At 36.8% G+C, this 18,559-nt stretch overlaps 1 non-coding gene across 1 annotated transcript; it reads left to right on the top strand.

Moving 5' to 3' along the window:
- Positions 1-10,459: 10,459 nt before the first annotated feature.
- Positions 10,460-10,545, top strand: Trnay-gua. The gene is given in 2 exon segments: positions 10,460-10,496; positions 10,510-10,545. It is a non-coding gene; the product is annotated as a tRNA-Tyr (tRNA).
- The last annotated feature ends 8,014 nt before the right edge of the window (positions 10,546-18,559 follow it).

Here is an 18,559-nt window from a genome sequence, read left to right as displayed (position 1 = left end):
CCTACATAATACACCATGTACAACTTTGATATGAACTTACTTAGTCGAAATTTAATTTGTAACTTTATATACTTTAAGCTTTGTTCAGAACTCTGCGATAGCAAGTATAATAAGGCCATATAAGTCTTAATTTGCTAAGGGATAATTAAGTATCCATAATTATATTTTCGTAAGCTAATGTTATCATGGGAAAAAAATATAGGTTACTGTATTATTATTATAAATATCATAGGTACTTGCTAACTTACGCACGGGAAATGATAAAAACTAAATTCGACACACGTGGGCATTGAGTCGACTCTCCACCGATTGGGGCGCGGTACATATCTCGGAGAATAGATGGACGTTGGGTTCCTAAGGTGCAGGAAAGGCGTCCTCGTACCGGTAAACTCAGCGTTGGGAGACCCCCGATGATTGGGACAGACAAAATAAAACGAATGTCAGTGAACCGTTGGACGCAAGCTGCACAAGACTGTGGTGTTTGAAGCTCCATAAATTAGACCTAGAAATGTCCACCAGGATACATGATTAACATGAGATCATGTTCTTTTAGCTAAACTAGGCAAACTTTTAAATAAGACCAAGTTTAACTTTAGCGGTATTAGTATTATTACAATTATTAATGTAAAGGTAAGATTGTCGTATCAACCGCTACAATTATATTAATTACGTCATAATACCACGATCTGAAATTAAATTTAAACCCTTTGGCGCGCGAAGATATCAAGTTGAGCGCGGAATAAATGCGGCCATTTCTCATTTTAACCGAAGCAAAACTTAATAACCCTACTGGAAACGCAATAATTACGGGCGCACAGTGCGAGATTCGGGAGAGAATAAATGAGAGCCATTAAGAGAGTCGCGTTTAGATATTTCATTCCCCTTGAAGAAGACGTTAGCGGGAGCAACGGTACGGCACCGTTGCGGATTGTTCCCACGCGTTTGGGCAAAGAAAAAGATTATCTATCGAATTACAGACCCTGCTTACCCGCTGAGCTGTCTCTCAGCGTTTATATGAGCGGGTTAATACGTTGAGTTTATTCCAAAATTAAATTGTAAATACATAATACTACTTATTATTAAATCTATTAAGTTCTAAGCGTGTAAAAAATAATTTGTATCCGTGACCGTATTTTTGACTAAATGGTTAACCGCTGTTGATTAAGTAAAATTTTCTCGACAGAAAAAAATTAAAAAGCTATCTCTAACGCTTTCAAGAAAGTTTATCTAAGCCATTTATTGCAACTTTTCAATAAAATTAATAAGGTTATACTTACGAGTATGTACCAAGAGCCAGACTTTAAATTGGCTGATGATGATCACTCCTTCTGAATGGGCGATCTTCTGAAGTCAGCTCTGCTGTCTGAAGTGAGCCACAGGGGAACCGCATCAGCAACCGTACAAAGGATGGTTCCAGTAAATTTAGAAGAAGAAGAAACACTTTATTGCACGTAAACATACATATAGGAAAAGAAACATTAATGAAACAGTAAACAATGTAGACATGCAAAGGAGGCCTTATTGCTGCAAGCAATCTCTTACAGGCAACCTTTGTAGAAAGGACTTAGCATGGAGACAGGATCAGAAAAAGAAGGCTGATGATTACTTAATTTAACTACCTTAAATTCCTTTGAAATAACATGCAGATTACTCAAGTAAAAGAAAACATGAGTAGAGAAATCTTAGGTAAAAATGATATAAATGAAGATAAAATTATAAAAATGTCATAATCTTTGACCACAAAACACCTGACAAATTACTAGCGCTGAGAGGAAATCCTCACGTTTGTTTTTGTTGAATTGCGGTGTATTTTTGTTGGGTGAGACTAATGCGCAATGTAATTGCCCGTGAGCCACCGTCTCGGGTTAAACATGTCATAATGTATGCGGAACAATAATACAAAGCAGGAGATTTATCTGTCTCCATTACAAGCGCCAAGAACAATAATAATAGCTACGTCATCATCATCACATCAAACCATTACCGGCCCAATACAGAGCACGGGTCTCCTCCCAAAATGAGAAGTGGTAAAGGCCGTAGTCCACCACGCTGGCCCAGTGCGGATTGGTGGACTCCACACACCTTAACATTATTTAGAACTCTCAGGCATGCACGATACTCGTTTCCTCACGATGTTTTCCTTCACCGTTGAAGCAAGTGATATTTTAATTACCCAAAACGCACATAACAGAAAAGTTAGAGGTGCGTGCTGGGATTCGAACTCGCCCACCCTAAAATTAAAGTGAAGTCGAGCTCCTACCCAATGCGCTATCACCGCTTCTAGCTACTTGCTGAAATACCATTTAAAATAACGACAAAATAAATAAAAGTTTTGATAAAAATAGATTCAGAGATGTGTGTAGTATATGTATAGATATGTTTAATCTTCTTTAAAGGTATTATAATCAAGTGATTACATTCTAGCATGTCGGAGGGGCAGTGGTTATGTCGGAGTCTTATGGTTTTTATAAGAAAATATTCACTTTAAACAAAACGTATAGGCTGTTACATAATTTTAAATACTATGATAATATACTACGACATTACGCACATTGTCATATAGCCCCAAAGTAAGCTTAGCTTGTGTTATGGGTACTAAGATGACTGATGAATATTTCTATGAATAATATACATAAATACTTATGATATACAGATAAACACCCAGACACTGAAAAACATTCATGTTCATCACATAAATATTTTCCAGTTGTGGGAATCGAACCCACGGCCTTGGACTCAGAAAGCAGGGTCGCTGCCCACTGCGCTTGTCGGCCGTCTAATAATTAGAGTAGGTTAGTTAACATTGCAATTTGGAGTATGGTTAGTAAAAGAAAATAACGTAATTAAATATGCCAATATAGGTAGTCAATCCTATAATAGGTAGTGCAGTGTCTCTTACCAACTAAAACCCCACGGTGTTCCCATTCCTCACCTGGTGGTGGGATCAGAGGTGCAGTGGTTATATCGGAGTCCTATAGTTTTCATAAGAAAATATTCTCTTTAAACAAAAAAGTATAGGCTGTTACATAATAAGACTAGGTTAGCTTATATTGCAATTTGGAGTATGCTTAGTAAAAGAAAATTACTTAATTAAATATGCCAATACACCTATAATAGGTAATGCAGTGACTCTTACCAACTAAAACCCCACAGTGTTCAAACTTACAGGAACGGCAGGAACGGACAGGAACAGAACGCTTTCACACACTACCGCCACCCAGCCAGCTAGCCTGCCTAAGCCTTAACTGGAGCGAACATACCTCTCATACTAGAGTTTGAAATCTCCAGGTAAGTCGATCAATTTGCAGGAACTATTCATTACCTTCACTATACCTGTTTATGTTTAGTTTATCATTTTTAAAAGTAAACAGATGATAAAATATAACCACCCAAATACTGTTGTTTTTTAGACACCAATTTTGAACAATGCCGGTAGTTTAACGCACTTTTATTTTATACATAAAAGGACGTGAAATGCATAAAGCGTGGAGCGTGTAACTTTTGTGCGATTGTGGCGACGCCTACCGGGTACAAGCGACCTTGTTTGCTCCCAAACAACGATCCGAACCAAAGCAAATACTATTCAATTTTTGGTAGAGCTGATCGAGTTTTTCGACATCATTTATCGATATCGATTATATTATTGGTTCTATTTGTATCTGATATTATAAATTTAGTAAATCAAATTAAATTATATGTGGTACTGTAGTACTTAACTAAGCATTCTTAAACTATGTTTGCGAACAATAAACTAAACTAAGTGACAATAACTGTCAATAAATATTTGAAATCAGTTTATCACTTTTGGTTTCTCTGTCATCATTTAATGTAATTATAAATACTTTTAAGATTTATATCATTTGAGATTTCAAAGACTGATCAACTATATATCTAAGCCGCAGTAATACGTATTTTTTAATATCAATAGGTAAGAAATTGTCAAGAATGTAAAGAACCGTTTTCAGGATTTGACATAAATAAGTACGAAAACACGTTTTCTGTTTGTCCGTAGGTATGTTTCTTTAACAGGTCAAATCTTTTGGAGGCTTAAACCCACTTTGAAGGGACTTTTAGAGGCAGGTATCAAACAAAAAACCATACAATAATCGACGCTACTCGTTGTCCCTTGGAGGAGAAAATTCATTGGAATTTGTAGAAAGGATTTAAGGTTTTAGGAAAGTATTTTATGATCATCAAATAAATAGGAACAACGCATCCATTTTTTTAGAACGCATAGTATACATTTCAAAAGAAAAGGAAATAAAAGCTTGTTTTTGAGACGTTTACGAACGACAAAACCAAATACTAGTAGGCTTGAAGTTGAAGTTAAAAAAGAATTAAAAACTTCTATAAAACCATTAAAAATTTTCGATAGCAATAGCTCATCCCTAGAATGGAAATCGCGAGGCACGCATCAAATCGGAACACGGTGCGTTGCGCGCATAGAACGTGAGACTTTTTCACAAAGCTTGCCAATTCAACCATGTATCTATGATATTTCATATTTACTCATTGAATGCGCACATTTTTACTGTTCTTATAAATAAATACAGAGTGGAATCTCATATGATTTTTAAACTTCATTTAATAACAATGTAATTAACTTGTGTTTTTAATTTGTGATGCCTAGTAATTTCGATTACGGATAGTGCCCGGAAATCGTAAGGTAATTGTTCTCTCTATCATTTAATTACAGTATCAGTCCCCAATTATTAAACTGAAAAAGTCTCTTACCAGCCTGTTAAACAGCATACGACGTAAGTTATCATCTCTAAAATCTTGAGAAAATAATTGTTAAATCACGCAAACTAATTTAGTGGAACATTTGTAATTATTAGTGTACAAAACTCGTATTTATTTATACTATTATTTATTAACTGGCATTGGAACAGCGTGGCTAAGTTCTAAACCTCCCTTATCCTATAAAAGAGACCTGTACCCTGATGTGTCGGTGTGGATCTAAACTATCGTGTTTAAAATGTAAATAAAAAAACATATTAAGTTTAAACAATAACGTGTTTACGTCTTACGGGTCAATTTCAAAGTACAATGTTTATCAGCCGACGTTATTAAAGAAAAATAAATATGTGAATAATACGCACGAGATTTATTCGGGAATAATACTCTTTCCAGCCAACCCTAAATTCAAGGAACTTAAAAAAAAACTTTATTTCGCTTTCAATACATACCAAATGTATTTCTTATTCGCGGTTTTTGCGGAAGTGCGTCGAAATTCGCTTCAAACTAAATTATTCAAAGTTGTTTGTACGTGTTTATGATACCCGCTTACAACATAAAGCCGACTCTACATTTTTTACATTTTTGGTTTCCCTTTAACGCGAACGAATAAAGTCAATATTTACCAAATACCAACGTAGTATAGTAATAATAGTAATAATTCACTGGAATGTTGAGTGAGTATGTGGTCTTTGGAATCCATGATTTAGTCTTGATTAATATATTTAAAGATTATAGCAAGAATGTTCGCTTTATCATCATCGCATTAACCACCGGCCCAGTACAGTTAAGGCCGTAGTCCACCACGCTGGCCCAGTGCGGATTGATGGATTCCACATATAAATAAATAATAAATAAATATACTACGACAATACACACATCGCTGTCTAGCCCCAAAGTATTATATTATATTTATTTATTTATTTATTCCCATCTTACATTTTTGTCATTACAGGAAAAAGTTATCCTAATACGACAATGCAGTATGTTATGTAAATTTTAATAATATATATAACTACTAGCTGTTGCCCGCGACTTCGTCTGCGTTTGATTTTGTTTTTAAAGTATTCAGTATCGCTAAGCCTTAAATGAGTATAGTAGTATATATATATGACATGTGACTGTCAATTAATTATAGACAAAAAATTTGCAATAAACTAAAATTGCGACTTTACTTAAAGATGTAAGCTATCCTATCTCTTAAGTTGGACCAGACTGCTCACGGGGTACCAATTTAATTTAAAATCGGTTCAGTAGTTTAGGAGTCCATCGCGGACAAACATCGTGACAGGAGATTTATATATATTAGAATAGTGTATAAGATAAAATCCATATCGCTATATTTGTGAGTTCAAGTAAGCAAGTAAGCGTAGCTTGTGTTATGGGTACTAAGATAACTGATGAATACTTTTATGAATAACATACAAAAATACTTAAAATATACATATGATCACCCAAACACTGCAAAACTCATCACACAGACATTTTTCAGTAGTGGGAATCGAACCCACGGCCCTGGGCTAAGAGAGCAGGATCGCTGCAAACTACGTCAATCGGCCGTCAGTTTTATGGAGAACTCTCAGACATGCAGGTTTCCTCGCGATGTTTTCCTTCACCCCCGATTCGAACTCGACCCCATTATTTTATAGTAATAATTGACTGACCAAGAATTTGGCCCACATGATTGTCTGGAAAACCAACGTCTGTGAACAGATCAACACTTTCAGGGCATGCAAGGAACATGTCCTGCAATGTGGCGACCTGTATCCATAAACCTGCGGTGTAGGTGTTAAGCTTCTTGTGCTTGAATTTTTAAGGAGCTTGATGCTAAACGCGATGAGCTAAAGGCCCGACCACCAGCGGCCGTATCATATAACTACATTGCCGGTGTGTTGACGTGTAGCGAATGCAGCCGCACGTTTAGCACAAAATCAGGTTATACGAGTCATCTTAGAGCTTACCAGCGGCGCTCTCAGCGGGAATCCGAAACAGTCGCTGTAACCGAATACGGTTAGGAGTAATTACACCGGTAACCACGCCATTTAGACCGGAACACTTCTTAGCGGTAGAAATAAGCATAGTGGTAGTACATCCCCGGACACAGTGGCGCATATAGGGGGTATGCACAGGGTATGCAGATCATATAAAATAGGATAGGCGTTGTAAGAGTAATAAAAAGCCTACTTAAGGATTTATAACTCGTACTGGAGATTTTCTTCATTTTATATCATCTGCATGCCGTGTGCATACCCTCAATGCACGCCACTGCCGTACCAGCTCTGTCACAAAAAGCTGTACTACTACTGAATTTATCTGTATGTTTGTTTGTTTATTCTTTATCCTCCCTTTCCCCTAACTAAGGAACCAATTAATTTAATTTTTGACACAGAGATAGTTGAAAGGACTGAGAGTAAAAGTTTTTTTTACATACGACAATCATACGTCTGTTTAGGAGCGTTGGTCTCGACCAATGGAGGTTGCATAGACGAAATTAAGCGACGCATGGCGATATGAAGGTCCGCTATGGATAAGTTGCAGAAAATATGGAGGAACCGTAACATAACCAAAGTCACGAAAATCGGCTAGTTAGAGCGCTTGTTTTCCCCATATTCCTCTATGCTTCGGAAACGTGGACCCTGCGGGAGAGTGAGAAGAAGAAGATAGACGTTCTTGAGATGTGGTGCTGGAGAAGAATGTTAAGTATACCTTGGAATGCATTCCGGACCAACAAGTCCATTCTTAAAGAACTCGCGCAACGTCTATCCTTCATAGTACAGGCTCGTATTCTCACTTTCTTTGGTCACGTATCAAGAAGAGACAACGACTACATTGAACGTCTGGTTGTCCAAGGAAGAATCGAGGGCACCAGATCACGCGGAAGATCGCCCATGAGGTGGGCTGACCAAATAAAGGCTGCAGTGGCTGTCCCCTTACATGAGTATGCTAGAAAGGCAGCTGCCAGAGAGGAGTGGCGACGAATAGTCAAGCGTACCACAACACTTAAGTGACGACCACAACCGCTCTGACAAGAGCGAACCGACTGAGAAGAAGAAAAGTTTTTTTTACTATGAAAACACACGGTTCCCAGGGTTTTTGTAAAGAACCGTAAGAAACTGTGACGATGAGCGTAGCAACAGCTAGTATCATGTAATATAACTACCGATGAGTTCTATATCTATATGATACTTCTACCGGCGCCCTGCCTAGCAGAGTCTCGCAAAACAAAAGGGCTGTAACATTTTATAGCGGCAATCGGCGGCAGTAAACCTCAAGATAGTCCTCCCGCCAACAATTAAACAGCGTTGATAAAGCCACCGGCCTGTTAATGCTTAGGATGTTCATGATCTTAGGCGTGCGAATTTCCTTATCCGGTTTTCGCTTATGAAATGAATTTCGTTGTAATTGTTTGTATTTTCTTTTGGTATCCTATACTCTTGGTACTCTTCTTATTTTGAGACAAGACCCGTGCTCTTGGTCGAGCTTGCAATGGGTTGGTTATGATGATGATAATTGATTATTTCTGATCAAAATTAAAAAAATTCAAAATTCAAAATTCATTTATTTCAAGTAGGCCTAATACAAGCACTTTTGAAACGTCAAGTCTGTCCGTGTGTAGTGACTCTACCACCGGTTCGGAAGGCAGATTCTACCGAGAAGAAGCCGGCAAGAAACTCAGCAGTTGCTCTTTTCCAACATCAAAAATTTACATTTTATATTTTAACATTCATTTTTCTATCTTGTGAGAGATGAAAGCGGAGCCGGATGCTTCCAAGCAACCTTGTCATTAAGAAACTCATCAATTGTATAATAACCTCGCTGTAATAAATGTGTTTAAACACATTCTTTAAACTTATTCATTGGTAGGTCCAAAATTACCTTAGGAATCATATTATAAAAGCGTACAAATCTGTTATTTATTTAATGAATATTTTTTTTATTTTATTTAATAGGTTTACTTACAAACATTTACACTAATACAACCGTTTTTAGAATTTTAACTCTTCTATTTAAGTGTAATATTTTCTTGCAAGTTTATTGGCCATTTCGTTACCGATGATCCCCTTATGGCCAGGAACCCAACGTAGAATTACCCTGTTGGTTAGTGCCAGGGTATTCAGGAATTGTCTGCAGTTTTATACCAGCTTTGAGTTTAGAACCTCAGAAGATAGAGCAGAAAGTGCTGCCTGACTATCCGAATGGATATAAATAGTTTTGTTTTTTTAGTTCTTTAGCAGACAGGTTTCCGCACATTCAATTATTGCGAAGACCTCTGCTTGGAATATGGAGGCGTAGACACCCAGGTTACGTTGAAGCCCTACCCTGGTAGTCTCTTCAAATATTCCACATCCTACGTTACTGCCCGACTTGGAGCCGTCTGTGTACCACTAAAGGCTCCCCGGTTTCCAGGTGATCCGGTTTTCAAGCCAGTCATACGATAAAAGAATAGTGTTATGTTTCTCTTATATCATTTATTCCTATGGAGTATGGAACAGTGCACGTTGGTTCTTGCATAGTTTTTACAAAATCTTAGTCGTCGATCAACAATAGGCATTCCACTGTTAGACTAAAGGCCTCTCCTAACTAGAGGACCCATAATCACCACGTTGGGCACACGGGTAGTTGATCGAAATAGCATAGTAGTTATATTCCTTTATTCGTACGACACCAGCGGGAAGAGAAGATGATGACAACTGTAATCAGATCTGCCGTCACGACACCAAACATCAAATAATTTCTACTGTTAAGTTTTTATAAACAGTAAAAATCATTTCTGAATTATTTGATGCCGGTAAAATATAATTTCGCTGCGATCGTATTCCAGCAAAAAAATCGTTTTTAATGTGCTCGCAACAATTCAGGCAGTCTGTTAACAATGCAATTACGTGGTTGTATAATTACAGCCTTCGCTGCAACGTGGAAATTGTGCGGACTGACCGGAAATTATGTTTTTTATGAATTCTCTGATATTTTAAATGTCTTGCACGATGATGCGTCCAATAAAGTTCGAAAAAATAAAGAAGCATGTCATCTGTCCTGTTCAACTGCTTTTTTAACAACGGAACTCGAGGTCCCAGTTTTGGTTCCCGGGTGTTGCAATAAATTTTTATTTGTTCCTGTATAAAAAGATCCCAATAGCAGCCCAGAGTAAGGAAAATCGGAGGCGACCGCGAGCGAGTTCGAATCCCAGCAAGCCCTAACTTTTCTAAGTTATGTGCGTTTTAAGGAATTAAAATATCACTTGCATCAACTACAAAGGAAAACATCGTGAGGAAACCTACATGCCTGAGTGTTCTCTATAATGTTCTCAGAGGTGTGTGGAGTCCACTAATCCGCACTGGGCCAGCGTGGTAGACTACGGCCTTAACCCGATCTCATTTTGGGAGGAGACCGATGCTCTTTAGTGGGCCACTAGTGGGTTGATATGATGATGATGCTTGTTATGATGTACAAGCATAAGAGCAGCGAGGTGGGTCTGTATTTTTTGGCTTGGGCAGAAAATTAATTCGATGACGTCATACATCCGCCATAAAATGCTAGCCAACGAGGTTCTTAATTAATTAAACTATAATGTTAAATTAATCTTAAATAGTAAACGAAACTGTCTTACTAACAATTATTGTATTAATTAGAAAAACCACGTGGCGAATGGTAATATGAACGTTACTTTCTAAAACAGAAAAAAAAATGTGTATGCTTATCGAAATATGTCATACATAACAAGCCTTCGATAGCTCAGTTGGTAGAGCGGTGGACTGTAGCTGGTCAATTGTAATCCATAGGTCGCTGGTTCAAATCCGGCTCGAAGGAATTTCATATCTTTTTTGATACAGAAGTAAATTATTATTAATTTTATATTTTTACTTTAATGAGAAATACATAAGATTAGTTTGTGTTGTGTTCAGTGGCGTGCAGTGGATTTCTTAGCAAGGTAAGAAATCCACTGCACGCCATACAGCTATACATACATATACAGCAGGAAAATAGCATAGAATGGCAAAAACTCTCCTCATATACGAGTTATATATATAAATTTTAAGGTATGCAGTGCTTTTGTGCATGTATGAAGTGCACGCCACTGGCTGTGCTGTGGTGATGGCAGATTAAAATACCGTTATCCAGCTATATACGGCAGGTAATATACAGAATGAGTAGCAGCGTCCTTTCTGCTACTAGTACCATCTACTGCGATCGCCAACTTGTCTACTCAGCGTGGTGATAATGGGCAAACCCTTCCATCTGGAGATTCCTGTAGCCCTACAGTGGACTGTTATAGATTGGTAAGTACCAATTAACAAACAATATTTTACAACAATTAGCAATTACGCATTCCGTAGGAAAACGCAATTTTTCAAAAAGTGTCATATTTTTGTCTCAAGAATGCGAGATACATTAAGATTGGTGCAGTGGCTGACCGGAATTAGGTAATATACAAAAAACAGACATAATTTCAGAACTATAATTTAAATAGTCAAAGTCAAAGTCAAAAGTTTCTTTATTCAAATAGGCACATAGAGGGCCCTTTTGATGCGTTGATTATATACAAAATTTGTACATAGCAGTGAGTAGTGATGGCGATAACTACAATCGTAAACTTAAAACTAAAGCTACGAGGTTTCTAGTATGATAGGTACCAGAATATAGTCGTACCTACGGCACATGTTTACCTATTATGGAGCTATAGGCACACTGCAACGCTTAATTTAATTTTAAAATGACATCCTCAAAGCAAAAGTGCTGGCCGTAATTGCGAACAAAGAGACGGATTAAATCAATTACCTTCAATAAATTCCTATAGAGGGCCATTTACATGAGCGCTCGCTAATAACACTAATTTCGGTTGGCATTGTTCGTGTAATAAAATTTTATCAAACGTTGTCTGGACACCGAATTCCCCTTTGATTGTGTACACAAATGAATTGGGATTTGGGATCTATGTCTGTTACAATAAATTCTCGGTAGAATCTGCCTTCCGAACCGGTGTCATCAGTACAAACCGACCGACCTTACGTAAAAAGTGCTAGTAAAAATAATAATAGGACTACTTTAAATAAATGAACTTTAATTTGCTTTAATCATTTATTTATTTAATAGAAAGCTAGCTATATTAACGATGATTTATATTATTAATATCTTAATGACAAGTTTTCTTGGAAGTAGACAGCTCCGCGACAAAACAGAAAAAAGATTGTCTTATGAATGAATACACTTTTATTGTGCACCAAGGAAATAAGTAGTTATGACATGATAAATTATACAATAAAATAAAATTTGGTGGTTTTACCGCTACAGTAAAAGTATATACATATATTTTCTATCATTCAGTAATTCATGTTAGAAAATAGTTTCTTGCCGGCTTCTTCAACGTAGAATCGGTCAAGACCAGTGCTAGAGTAACTAAAAACAGATAAAACAACTTTTGTCGTTTCAATAGATTTCTTTAAGTAGGTATACTATTGATAAATGAATTTTGAATAATGTTATTATAAACCTTATCTTTACTGCCTTAGGCTATCTCAGCATGCATTACTAAATAAACACGTTCTATAAACATACCAGTTAATAACAATAGAGTTAAGAAGGAAGTATGTACTATCTTCTTACATACCTGCTACGTTAGGAATAAATATTTGCTGTACAATCTACAACTTGATTTTGATGTTCTAAAAATGACCCTGATAAATAAATATTTGCAGGATGACAGCAATAATTCTACGTTTAATGTGTAACAATTAACAGGGTGGATTGTGCAGCAAATATTTTATACCCCTGTTTTCCTACAAGTTTACCTAATGGGTGATTTTCACGCTCAGTTTTCAAAAGCCGCACGCACCCTTGTAAAGTGACATGAATTTCCAATAGAATTACTTCATTAACAAGGGGCTCGTCAGATTGTTCTACCCCAATTCACGGGAACAATAATGATTATAATAAATGTAATGAACAACATTTTTAGCGTTCTTAAAAATATATTATACTTTGGGGAAGAATGCACAAGTGTCACATGTTTGGTGTTTTTTTGATCTAGTGGTTAGCATCTTCGACTACAGATCACGAGTCGACCCGGGGATAAAACACAGGACGGGTTTTATCCCCGGGTCGGCTCAATGAATTGTATTAATTTCATCATCACCATCATTTGACGGCCGATTGGCGCAGTTTGCAGCGACCCTGCTTTCTGAGTCCAAGGCCGTGGGTTCGATTCCCACAACTGGAAAATGTTTGTGTGATGAGCATGAATGTTTTTCAGTGTCTGGGTGTATGTATATTATAAGTATTTATGTATTATATTCATAAAAATATTCAACAGCTATCTTAGTACCCATAACACAAGCTACGCTTACTTTGGGGCTCGGTGGCGATGTGTGTATTGTCGTAGTATATTTATTTATTTATTTATTATTGTTATCACCACTAGAGTATTAATTTATTACAATTTAATTAATGTAAGTCACAATTATTCTGCTAACATAGTAAATAATAATCTTATTAACTATGTAAGTAATTAAAATTTGCCCGACATATCATTTATCTTGTTTAAAATGTAAATTGTTGATGTTGGAAAAGAGCAACTGCTGAGTTTCTTGCCGGCTTCTTCTCGGTAGTATCTGCCTTCCGAACCGGTGGTAGAGTCAATACAAACAGACAGACTTGAGGTTTCAAAAGTGCTTATATTAGGCCTACTTGAAATAAATGAATTTTGAATTTGAATTTTTTGAATTTTACGGTCACTTAGTGTATTAGTACGTATCCACCCAGTGCTCCTTAAAAGCATTTTCTCATTTAGCACACAAAATATTTAAAATACTGTTAGAGCCCCATAAATACTCTGCAGCCATTATTGTAATATATACGTAGATCGTTATAGGCCCTCTGCGTAAATAACACCTACAAGCTGCACGTGTAAAATGTTTGACAATATTTTCTCTGACTTTGCTTTGCTTCACTTCCTTTGTACATCGTGCAATTTAGTTTTTAAGTAATGGGCTTTTCTAACAAGAAATTCTTAGTAACAGCCCAGAGCATTCACCCCGTGCCTCGGTGAGCACGTTAAGCTGTCGGTCCTGTGCCTGATCTCTTTCCTGTGTCGAAGCTGCCGTCCAATCGGACTATTGGAGTAAGGGAATGGAGAGTCTATCAGTGGTCGCGCACACATTTATGTACTAAAATATCTGCTGTGTAGTTGGTAAAAGTTCGCTGGAGATTGACCACCGTGGCCGAATTCTGACTTTGATACTGTTTGTTTGTCGTCATGGTTACGTAACGCGCATCAAATTGCATACGCAATTAATACACTTGAACATAAAAAAAGAATGCTTTGTAAAACTTTATCAGAAATTTAATAGCATTCCCGACTAGTAGGCAAGCCCAGTGACTTTGATATTTTCGGCGGCATTAATTAAAAAATTATAAAGCTTCACCCCCACCCGCTATTGTCCGACCCCCACGCAGCATTTATATCGGGGAAAAAGATAAATATGCGAGACGCAGGTAATTGCGCCCGCTTTTATTGAGCTGCTGTTTGATTTCAAAGGCTTTCATTGTATCGCTATGCAGAGATGTATTATACGGGAGTGTTTGCATATCTATACTTTTGATATGGCTCCCCGGTTAGAGGGGTTTAACTGATGCAAATTAATATGATGAACTTTTTACGGACGAGGGTGTAATTGGAACGTATAGATTTTTTCATTAAATTGTAAAAAAGACTTGTCTGTATTCGGTGTGGTGTTGTATTTGAATCATAATATCTATAGATTTAGAGGGATAGACAGTATTCAATATATTGTTTTTTTTATTATTTTTTTCTTATTTGCCCCAGGCAACTAGGTCCATATAAAAACGCATAAAATACGATACAAAATAAAGAAGAAAAAAACAATTTCTCGATATAAATACTAATCTTAAGATAAAATATATATTAAAAAAAATTTAACCTGAGTATGCCTCGTGTTTTGCATGCATAAAGAAGCCTCTTCTAAAGATTTCTCTCTGTGAGAGTCCTGTTGAATTCGGTCCAGCCTTTTGGAAATTAGCCATCGAAAAACAAACGGAGAAACAGTTACTCAGACAGACCAACATACGATTTTTTTTAAATAGAACGTAACTATATAAACTTTAATAAGCAAAATAACCAAATTTAGTTTTTTTATTTTCCTTTTGTTATTTTATCATTACAAACAGACGCATCAAATTTTATTTATTTGTTTAGATAACACACCGTAAAGAAAATCTAGTGGCCGTAATTACTTTGAATTACATCATAACTGAAAGTACTGGTAGAGCTATATCCGGGAACAATGGATCCCAGGATAGACCCCAGTAATTATGATTGAGCGGAAAACGGATAAAAATAAAGGAGGTATTGTTTCAGACATAATTAGGGTTTGTAGTCCCACTGGGGTGTGAATCGCAAGTCACGAGGCTTTACACGGATTCCATATTACGCTGATTTGTAAATTCATTCTTTAAGGAGACCGAGACGTTCTTACATTTAAATCTTGTAAACAAATTGGGATGGGGAATGGGGTTAATAGTTTGCAAGATTGGATGATTGGGCGACACGTCGTCATCTCGTCGATTGTTCTCATTTGTTTTGATAATTCGTAATGTCGTGTCGTCGATACCACACGGTGTGCGAAAGGGTTTCACGGGGAAACGAGAAAACTGAAATTCTGCTGATAATTTTACAGTTATGATTATGATTATAAAACATTAATAAACCTAAGAGGAGTCTCGGATATGCTAAAACAAATTACCATCTCAAATTTCGCCGCCATAATGACATGCAAGGAGCGATTATGAATATTAATATGGCGACACTGCAGGTTAGCGGTTTAACGCTAATTCAGACAGACAAGCCTTCCTGACAGTTGGTGTTCCGTTCAATTATGCGAGGTTCGTCTTATGAACGTCACCTATGATATTCTTAAGGGATTTCATGTGCAAAATGTACTATAATATTATATTATCGAAGAATAAGGATACAGAAGTCTATCGAAGCCGCCTATACAGAGCAATCGTAACGTAAGTAAAGTACGAGGAAAATAATCCTTAAATTTGTAAGGGCATATGTGTTATAAGCTATGAAAGAGGTAGGTATATTATACTGAGTCATTACGCCGCTCAAACGGGTGACAATTAGGTGCGGATGAATGCGATGTTCACTGCCCGCGACGCCTAAGGTATTACAGCCTGGATTTGCTTGCGCGCCGGTACTTTCAATGAGAATACAAAGAAGATGACTTCCTATGTACTCGTTATAAATTTGTTTATCACATATGTCTAGCGGTAAGAGATGATGCAGATGTCTAAAATGGTAGCGGGCTAAACTGTTACAGGCATGGCTGTTATATTAAACAGATACCCCTTAGCGGATTCTACGCGCCTTCGCACCAGAATGCTAAATCGCGTCGCGTCTTTGTCAGTAGGGTGGTAACTAGCCACGGCCGAAGCCTGAAGCCTGAAGAACAGTACAAACCATTCCGCCTCCCACCAGACCATTTCTGCCGAGAGGAAATGTTTAGAAGGAAGGACTTCCTCATCGCCCGATCACTCCCCAAGAAAAAACCCCTTTACCCCAATCCGTAATATATTAATCAAGTATCTATTTACATGTATACTAGTCAATTTATTCTAATTATTTCTTCTTACTTGTTTCTATACAAAAGGTAGCAGGCACACACTTTCGAAAAGCTAGTTTAAATCCACTAATTAAATCCGAGCCGAACTAACTTCGATCCTCATTGCTCCAGATAAAGCCATAATTAAGGGCTTTCTCGATCGATTAACTTAATCCGAGTTTAAATAGACGCTAACTCCGGGAGAAAGGTTTACTCCGCCGTGAAATGGCATTAGGTTTTCGCGCGTTTTATGTCTCAGACGAGTCGCTAAGAAAGGGGGATTTGATGGGAGATTGACTTAATTGGGCCATCGTAAATTAGTAAAAGTTTTCTAAAATGACACACCCTTAAAGAGTTTCTTTTGTATTCTTACTAATATGATCAATGCGAAAGTGTTTGTAGGTATTTCCTTCGATCACTCTGCAAAACATCAACGTATTGACGTCATATTTGCATAAAGATAGTTTAGGATACCTCTTTGTATTAACAGTTGAATGGTGTTTGATGGGTACTAAGATTTTGAAGGAATTAACTTTGGTTTTTTAGCACTGCTTTATCATAATCTGTATACCTAGAATATGAAACACTCACAAATTAATACAATACGCGAGTAGCGAGTTGTATGAAGCGGTTTGGCCTTGCTTGAACCCGTTTGCGCCCTGAGTCTAGATTCAAACCCATATTGAAACAGCGTGATGGGTCTAGCCTCTATTTTAAGGTCTGCTCTTAGTTAAATAAACTGTTACGAGCTGATAAAAAGCTTCAAATTTCAAAGTGAATAAAATAAACCATGTACAAAAGTTGATTCTGGATGAGCCAAGTATATTTTAACACGTGGTTTTTTGTTTCCGACGTGAAAATGGAAACGTTTCATTGTTACTTTTGTGTTAAATAGAACAGAAATAAGAGTTGCTTATTTTTATTTTAATAGACAGAGGAATTTTAATTAATACATTTAAATAAAATTCCTCTGTCTATTAAAATAAATTTTTATTTAAAAATATCCAAGTTTTTCTTTTATTGCTATTTATAAATAAAGATTTAAATTTTTATTGTACGTCATCGTCGTATAAACCAATCGACGTCTACTGCTGGACTAGACGTACGTCTTTTGTAGGATTTCCGAATTCCAAGTTTTTCTAACCAGCGACCTCATTCTACTCTTTTGATGTCGTCTGATCACTGTGAAGAGAGTTCCACTAATGATACGTTATACGGTGCAAAGTCATGACTCAAGTACCTTGGGACCCAAACGTAACTGGCTGAAAACTATGTGGTTAACCCATGGTACGTCAGTTTTTTCAATATAAACAGAACGTGCGATAAGTGCAGGGTAAGGAAAGAAACCTTACTGGCCTAAGCAGTAAGGGACCAGCGGGAACGATGTTGTCGTGGTAAACCAAGCGATCGAAAGCATTGAATCTCTATTTTATAAGCAGCATTATTTTAATATTGTTGATTCTTTTGTTAAAGAATTATAATCTTTATTTTAGAGACGGTATGTTATATAACATTCTAATTTTAAAATAATATTTACTGTTTAGACGATGGTAGTAATTTTTGTTGTGTAAAATAAATTGTATAAATATAAAGATTATTTGGTTGGGGTAAAACGTTGCCTGGGATAAAAAAAATTGTCAAATAAAAATGCTTTACGTACCTACACAACAAAACAAGGTCATCACGCTTAACTAAACCGTGAAGTTCTTAATTAAAATAGCCGGAAAGGATAAAAATACTTATATCGTTCCATAGGATCTTGTTACGATGTATTAATAGTAGCGTGGCGCGTAGAAAATGCGTTTCATGTCAAACAGCAGTTAGAATGACTGTAATAATTAAATCGGGCATTCTTCCTAACTCGGGCATAAATATTTTAGCGGCTACGACAAGGCAATTCCGTTTGAAGTACTACCCTTTAATTTAATGCAATGATGTGGAAAACTATAAATTATTTATATCGATAAATAGGTTTTAAGTTTTTTAGTTATATAGTTATTAAATGTTCTATCTCTCTCTAAGTCGTGTTTTCATTGCTGAGGGTCGTGACCCCTTCCACTTACAACCTTTGGGACGATTTTGTGCCATTTGGGTCGGCTTTTAGCAACGTTTAAAGCAATATGCACTTTGGTGTCGAGAGCAGTGTGGATTTCATCCGACCAACGAAACGGGCTTCGTCCTCGAGGTCTCTTTCCTTCCAC

This window comes from Pararge aegeria, chromosome 5 (assembly GCF_905163445.1).
Source record: "Pararge aegeria chromosome 5, ilParAegt1.1, whole genome shotgun sequence".
NCBI classification, from domain to species: domain Eukaryota; kingdom Metazoa; phylum Arthropoda; class Insecta; order Lepidoptera; family Nymphalidae; genus Pararge; species Pararge aegeria.
Note: the sequence above shows the minus strand (reverse complement) of the source record. Positions and strands in the feature narration are given on the sequence as shown.